Raw genomic sequence first — 8,428 nt, 5'->3', positions numbered from 1 at the left:
GGTTTTGAGAGAATAATTTTCACAAAGTCTGCTGCCTCAGTTTGTATGATGGCAATTTGCATATACTCCAGAATGTTATGAAGAGTGATCAGATGAATTGCAAAGTCCCTCTTTGCCATGCAAATTAACTGAATCCCCAAAAAACATTTCCACTGCATTTCAGCCCTGCCACAAAAGGACCAGCTGACATGTCAGTGATTTTCACGTTAACACAGGTGTGAGTGTTGACGAGGACAAGGCTGGAGATCACTCTGTTGTGCTGATTGAGTTCGAATAACAGACTGGAAGCTTCAAAGGGAGGTTGATGCTTGGAATCATTGTTCTTCCTCTGTCGACCATGGTTACCTGCAAGGAAACACGTGCCGTCATCATTGCTTTGCACAAAAAGGGCTTCACAGGCAAGGATATTGCTGCCAGTAAGATTGCACCTAAATCAACCATTTATCGGATCATCAAGAACTTCAAGGAGAGCGGTTCAATTGTTGTGAAGAAGGCTTCAGGGCGCCCAAGAAAGTCCAGCAAGCGCCAAGACCGTCTCCTAAAGTTGATTCAGCTGCGGGATCAGGGCACCACCAGTGCAGAGCTTGCTCAGGAATGGCAGCAGGCAGGTGTGAGTGCATCTGCACGAACAGTGAGGCGAAGACTTTTGGAGGATGGCCTGGTGTCAAGAAGGGCAGCAAAGAAGCCACTTCACTCCAGGAAAAACATCAGGGACAGACTAATATTCTGCAAAAGGTACATGGATTGGACTGCTGAGGACTGGGGTAAAGTCATTTTCTCTGATGAATCCCCTTTCCGATTGTTTGGGGAATACGGAAAAAAGCTTGTCCGGAGAAGACAAGGTGAGTGCTACCATCAGTCCTGTGTCATGCCAACACTAAAGCATCCTGAGACCATTCATGTGTGGGGTTGCTTCTCAGCCAAGGGAGTGGGCTCACTCACAATTTTGCCTAAGAGCACAGCCATGAATAAAGAATGGTACCAACACATCCTTCGAGAGCAACTTCTCCCAACCATCCAGGAACAGTTTGCTGACGAACAATACCATTTCCAGCATAATGGACCACCTTGCCATAAGGCAAAAGTGATAACTAAGTGGCTCGGGGAACAAAACATCGATATTTTGGATCCATGGCCAGCAAACTCCCCAGACCTTAATCCCATTGAGAACTTGTGGTCAATCCTCAAGAGGCGGGTGGACAAACAAAAACCCACAAATTCTGACAAACTCCAAGCATTGATTATGCAAGAATGGGCTGCCATCAGTCAGGATGTGGCCCAGAAGTTAATTGACAGCATGCCAGGGTGGATTGCAGAGGTCTTGAAAAGAAGGGTCAACACTGCAAATATTGACTCTTTGCATCAACTTCATGTAATTGTTAATAAAAGTCTTTGACACTTATGAAATGCTTGTAATTATACTTCAGTATTCCATAGTAACATCTGACAAAAATATCTAAAGACACTGAAGCAGCAAACTTTGTGAAAATTAATATTTGTGTCATTCTCAGAACTTTTGGCCACGATTGTACAGTATTACAAGGATATGTATTATCCCTATTGATAGGGATTTGCACAGAAGAGAAATGGAACTGCAGTCAGAGTGAATCATAAGTGAATCCCGTATTAATAGGCTGTAACGTTTGTGTGGACTAAAGGGCCCTACACACTTCACGCAAATGCAGCATCATTTTCTCACACAGTTGTAGGTACTTGAGTTTTGGAACAAACTATATACGATGCTCCTTCGCTCTGTTTGCATGAAGTGTGTAGCCTCCTTAAGACTGGAGTATTATTCCTGAATATTTTTTTTAATGAGTCATGTTGTTTTTTTCCCTACAGGAACATTGAGGAAATCCTTGCAGCGAAAGGGGAGAAAGTGAAGAGGGTAGAAGAAGAGGCGGCCTTCGAGATTGTTATAGATGAGTCCGGCAAGGATACAACACAGACTGCTCAAGATGCAAAGAAACCTTCACCAGAGTCTGATGACTCAGGGAAATAATGACTAACTCTCTGTGGGTGTGTGTGCGCGCATACATGCATTTGTCGATGGACTGATCACAACAAGGACACCATTCTCTATGAGGGAGAAATAGCTATTACTAAGTAAATGCAACACTTCTTTTGATATTTCTATCTCCATATTGTTTTCATAAGATATTGATCATTTCTTATCACACTACTGCCAGAATATTCCTTGGGTTTACACCAATCTTACTACTACTGCACTGATCACAATCAAACAGAAAAGGCTGATGCGTGCAATTCATTTTTATTGTAAAGTTGTATGATATAAAGCAGGAAGAATTAACATCCAAAAGCCCATTTAGGGCCATGGCAAACTGCCTATCATAGACCCTCTCCCTCTTCCTCCATGGTGTCCTCCAGCAGCTCATGAAAGCAATGCTGTCAATCCACATGGAAGCAGAACATAGAGTGCTCCTGTAAAACAATTATCCCGTCAGGAATGAATCAAACAGTCATTGAACGAATGGGATTCACAGTAATACATTTGTCTGAGAATTGTCAATCATGAACCCCAGTTCTGGAGCCCCTATCCTCTCATCACAAGCCCAAGCACTTACCTCATCTGCTCTTCTGTGTTTTCCTCTTCCTGCCTCCCTCCCTTTCATCCTTTCCTATTGATGCTTCAACAGATCTGTTTCTTTGGCTGCTCTTTTCATCTATCTCAGACTTGAACAGGCTTGGAAAGAGGACAAAAGGAAACCAAAGCAACTTTAAAAGAGAAGTAGAAGAGGCAGACTTCATTTCTTTTTGACATGTCTGTTGGCTATTTTCCTGTGCTCTTGGTCTTCTCCTTTTCTGCTCATCCTTATTTATTTAGATAGTTATTTTGGCCATATGTCCATCAGAATTCTAGTTCAATCTCCTCTCTTTTACTCTTATAAAATGTTTTCACCTCTTTTCTCTGGGTCTCTGTTTATCTTGCCTCCCCCCTTGTGTTTTCCATTACTTTCTTTTGATCCACTCAGCTCTTCTTTACTGCTAATCTCATTTACCTTTTATCACATGGTCCTTCCTGAATCTGTCCATCAGAACTTGAATTCTGTATCTTCTACTGACCTCCTGATAAACCACTCTGGTCTCCCTTCCTCCTCTCTCATGTTTCCTCCTCTTCACCCTCATGCCTGGCTTCCTTATAATATTTTCCTCCTTTTGCTTATTTTCTAATTTCTTTGTACGTTTTTTCTTTTGTCATCTACTCAAAAGTTGTCAATGCCCCGTCCGCCTCTTTCTTCTGCTTCTTCCTTGTTCTCTTTGCAGACTGTGTGTGAGCGGTCTCTGGACGCTGCTCCCTCTCTTCCCTCCGCACAGAGGCGTCAGATGTAGACGCTGTGACCTCGTATGCCACCACCTGTTTTGCTCTCTGTGTCTGCCCTTTTTTTTGACACAGCGCACGCCTCTTTTCTCTTTCAATCTGTGCATTCCTCTCTTCTCTCTCATACAGTTTCTCCATCTCCATCTTGAACCTGGCCTCTTGATCTTTTATTCTTTGAAGCTCTGCTCTTTTCTTATCCTCGTCCCGTATCCTTGTCTGCCTTTTCTGTTCCTCCTTCTCTTGTTCCTGCTGTATCTTCAATCTCCTTTTCTGTTCCTCCTTCCTCCTCTTCTCTTCTTTCTCTCGTGCCTTTTGCTGCATCTCCAACACCTTCATTCTCTCCTTTTCCCTGTTCCTCTCCTCCTGCATCCTCTGTTTCTCAATCTTTTTCAACTTCTCTGCTCTCTTTTTCTCCATATTTTTCTCTTCCTCTGCCCTCTTTTTCTCTTCTTTTGCACGGGCCTTCTGTTGCATCTCCTGCTTCTTTCTTTCTTTCTTTTTTCTCTTGCTCTTGTCTCTTTTTCTCATGTTCGATCTTTAGTTTCATCTCTGCCTTCTCCCTTTTCCTCTGCTCCTCCAACTTGTTTTTTTCCATATTTTCTGTCCTTTTCCTTTCCTCCTCATTCAATTTCTTCTGTCTCTTTTCCCACTTTTTGAGCTCTTCGTCCCTGGCTTTTTCCTTCCTCCTTTCAATCTTCATCATCTCTTCATTTCTCTTAGCCTCGTCCTTGAAATATTTGATCCTGTCTGCGTAGCTCATGGCATTAAGTTCTTCTCTCCCTCTGCTTGCCATCACAGACATTGCATTGGCGGTTGCATATCTCCCTTCCATTTTACCACTATCAATCTCCTTCCTGTCCCTCTCACCATAAGGTTCCCTGAGTAGACATCTCTGCTGTTGTCCACTCATGCTCTCCTCACTTTCACTACTCCCCTCCTGACTTGTGACCTCACTCACACTCTGAGACACATCATCCTCAGACGAGCACGAGGGAGTCACAGCCTTCTCAGTGATGACGCGGAGAGCCTTGATGTAGTCAGCTTCTGTGTTCACCCTGTGAGCGAGCGGGCACAGCTCCTCGTAAATGGACTTCCATGTGAGTGACTCCTCACAAACGTTGTCAGGCAGGTATAGATCAGATGATTGCCTCTTGAGCACATTCACAATGTCTGCCAGGTCCTCCTGGGTTTCCCCCTGAGTGTCCTCTCGGGCGGCCACTGGCGTGGCGTCTGGGCTGGCCTGGCGCTCGGGGGCTGTGGAAGGGGTATTAGATTGTTCTACTGCAGAGGAGCAGGAGGCCTCAGTGTCATCGTTCTTGTCATTGTTGTTTACCCTTTTCTTCAGAATCTCTTCCTTTCTCTTTTGGGCCATCCTCTCTTTCAGCTGTGCTTTATACATATTCGCAATTTCTGCGCCTCGCCGTTGAACTTCCTCAGACAATTCCTCAGACGATGTAATTTCTGGCCTATAGACCTCTTTCTTGACCTTTGCCTGGCCAGTCAATGAGGATCTGGGGTGGACATGCGGATGGGTCTGTCTCATCCGGGCAGGAGGGCCGGAAGCCAGGGGGTGGGATGGGACAGCAAATCGGTGTGAAGCGTGTGGATGTGACTTCTTGGACTGAGAAGGAGGCCATTTATCAGGGGAGGTGCAGCTCTGTGTGTCCAGAGGGGGAAAGATTGAGTGTTTCTTAGATGGGTCCTCCTGGGTGCCGGCAGCATGCTGGTCAGGCTCCGATTGGCTGTTGGCGAGGAACCTATGGAGGTTGTACCTGTGGAAAGCTGGCAGTGTCGGGGAGACGGGACAAAGAATGGAGGAGGTGGAGCGCTGCTTGATCACCCCTTTATCCACCCCAATCTGTATGATGACAGACACATTTTTATTACTTAATAGCTTGATGGTCATTGATATTACTATCTAAAAACATTTACATGTGTATGGGTAATAAATATCACAGAGAAAACATGTTTTATTACTGTATATTAGCCTATTAGGAAAATGAACTTTTGGAATCATTCCAATTCAGAAATTCTTCCATTCTTTTTCAACTTTATTCTAAGAATGCAGACCTTCCTAAGAATACTACCAGTGCAGAATGTAGACCTTCTTAATAATACTACCAGTGCAGAACGCAGACCTTCTTAATAATACTACCAGTGTATAATTCAGACCTTCCTCAGAATACTACCAGTGCAGAATGCAGACCTTCCTCTGAATACTTCCAGTGTTCTGTTTTTTTCTTGCGTTCTTATTTCACTATTCTATCTATTTAGATCTCATTTCTGTGTATCAGGATTGGGAACATCTAAATCAACTACAGTATATCTACTTATATGAAAGTCTGATTAAAGAAAACTGCTCTTGTTACCTCCTCCAAGAGTTGGTGCAGCCTAAATATTTCTCCATACAGCGCCTTAATCTCCCTCATGTTTCCTCGCTCAGTTCTCCATGTCTGTCTAGCCAATCTCCAATGGGCGAGGTCAAGGTCATGGATATCCTCCCGCATGCCTAGTTCAACCTGGGTTCCCTTCTCATTTAGCCTCTTCTTTTTCCTCTTCTTCTGGGTTGAATCGGTGTTCTCCTTGCCCTGCCTACACACCTTTAGGGCAGTAGAGATATTGAGAATAGAACATGGTATATTTTATTTTACTCATTGGATTATTACAGTGGGGCAAAAAAGTATTTAGTTTGCCACCAATTGTGCAAGTTATCCCACTTAAAAAGATAAGAGAGGCCTGTAATTTTCATCATAGGTACACTTCAACTATGACAGACAAAATGAGGAAAAAAAATCCAGAAAATCACATTGTAGGATTTTTAATGAATTTATTTGCAACTTATGGTGGAAAATAATTATTACAGGCCTGTAAATTACAGGCCTCTCATCTTTTTAAGTGGGAGAACTTGCACAATTGGTGGCTGACTAAATACTTTTTTGCCCCACTGTATGTGCCTTCCATTGTATTTCATTGATATACAATATCAATAAGGTATAATGTTGACACTAGATCAAGCTGTAGTTAGTACAAAGTTTACACTGTTTGGCTATACATGATTAGTCTGGACCACTTTAGTGGGTCGTAGATTTAGCCTGCAGATGGGACTTACATTAAGGCTGGGGAGTTGTGAGGAGTTGTGAGGCTGGTGTGTTCTGGGCCTGTGGAGTTCAGTAGTTTCTGTGCAGAAATCGTCCTGTGCAGTCCGCTTTGCCCATGGCTAGAAATGAAAATGATGACAAACATGCAGTCAGTAATGAGGTTATCATGATACAAGCTTGTTATTTTCAATCCTAGAAAAGCTCATAGGCCTATATGTCAAAGTGATGATTTTAAATCACTGGAGTTTTGACTATGAGGGTGGTGAGAGAAAAGAGATTCTAACCATTCTTATGATGAGCCTTGGGAAGGAGAACTTTCCCATAGTTCCTTCAATTACAGTAATCCTGAAAAAGGTACAATATGGCTTCAAAATATGATTATATTATTTAAATCATCTAAATTAAATTGTGTCACAAAGTACGCCTACTCACACTAAATCACAGGTGGTCACAACTACTTACCACCAATCACTTCAAAAATAACCATCCAAAATATAGCAATGATTTTGACCCTGAATTGAACTTGTAAGTGTTGCCGTAATGTGACAGTAACGCTATGGCAAACCATTTAGGCTGTCATCATATCAGAATACACTCATTTATGACATCACAATTGTGATGTAATGTGGTGCCATGGAAGACCACACCCCCCCCGACAGACAGCAAACACCAGAGCCACATAGGCCTGTTAACCAATTAATCCAGTTCTATGTTTGAAATACAGTATATTTAGTACTAGTAAGCTCATGAACATAGTAAAAACCACACTGTAGCAATGTGTATCACTTCACAGCTACTGTACATGATGCATCATGAGTGGTTGTCCTCTGATGGGACCCTATTCCCTACATAGTGTACTACTTTTGACCATGGCCGATAATGTACTTTATAGGGTTGATTTGGGATGCACATAGGACTATGTAAAAAAAAAGTACCTTTGTTCGTCCTCACAATCAATTTTGCGTTGACATTAACTCATTTTTGCTTAGTGAAAATTATGGGACAACAACAAAGAAATGTATTCATAAGAAAAATTGTACGTGTTGTAATTTCAATGTAGATTCCAGTTGTAAATGGTAGACATTGTACAACAAGGTAACTCTTCAGGATGTGGCAGAGTATGAAAACCTTTGCACTGTCTCTGATGCAGGTGTTTTTTCCCCCTCTCATTATGACATCACTGTGATGTCATATGGGGGACACTTTGCCCGAGTTTGGCATCTCTGGGGATAATGTGCTGTGTGCAGACCACTTTCACGCATATGCACTAGTGCAATCATTGTATTTCCTCCTCCATGAATGTATAATTGCAAAATTACAGATTTTTTACAATTGTGTGTCACCCTATGGGACTCCCAATCACGGCAGAATGTGATACAGCCTGGATTCAAACCAGGGACTGTAGTGACGCCTCTTGCACTGAGATGCAGTGCTTTAGACCGCTGCAACTTCAAAGAATTTACTGAGTTACAGTCCATATAAGGAGGTCAATTGAAATGAAATCATTAGTCCCTAATCTATGGATTTCACATGACTGTACAGGGGTGCAGCCATTGGGTGGGCCTTGGAGGGCTCACCCACTTGCAGCCAGGCCCAGCCAATCAGAATGAGTTTGTCCCCACAAAAAGTCATTATTATATGCAAATACTTGTCAGCCTCCCTCCCAGCGTGGCTACAAATTCTCAAAAATTATGTTTGAGGCACCTTATGGTTGAAAAATTAACATTCAATTATCTAGCAACAGCTCTGGTGGACATTCCTGCAGTCAGCATGCCAATTGTACACTCTCTCAAAACTTGAGGCATCTGTGGCATTGTATTGTGACACAACTGCGCACTTTAGGGGCTTTTTATTGTCCCAGCACAAGGTGCACCTGTGTAATGATCATGCTATTTAATCAGGTTCTTTATATGCCACACCTGTCAGGTGGATGGATTACCTTGGCAAATGAGAAACGCTCACTAACAGCGATGTAAACAAATTTGTGCAC

The 8,428-nt window shown here is 42.8% G+C and overlaps 1 pseudogene; it reads right to left on the bottom strand.

Moving 5' to 3' along the window:
- Positions 1 to 1,887: 1,887 nt before the first annotated feature.
- On the bottom strand, positions 1,888 to 6,939 carry LOC129818887 (golgin subfamily A member 6-like protein 22; annotated as a pseudogene).
- Between the last annotated feature and the right edge of the window lie 1,489 nt (positions 6,940 to 8,428).

This window comes from Salvelinus fontinalis, chromosome 21 (genome assembly GCF_029448725.1).
Source record: "Salvelinus fontinalis isolate EN_2023a chromosome 21, ASM2944872v1, whole genome shotgun sequence".
Lineage (NCBI taxonomy): Eukaryota > Metazoa > Chordata > Actinopteri > Salmoniformes > Salmonidae > Salvelinus > Salvelinus fontinalis.
Note: the sequence above shows the minus strand (reverse complement) of the source record. Positions and strands in the feature narration are given on the sequence as shown.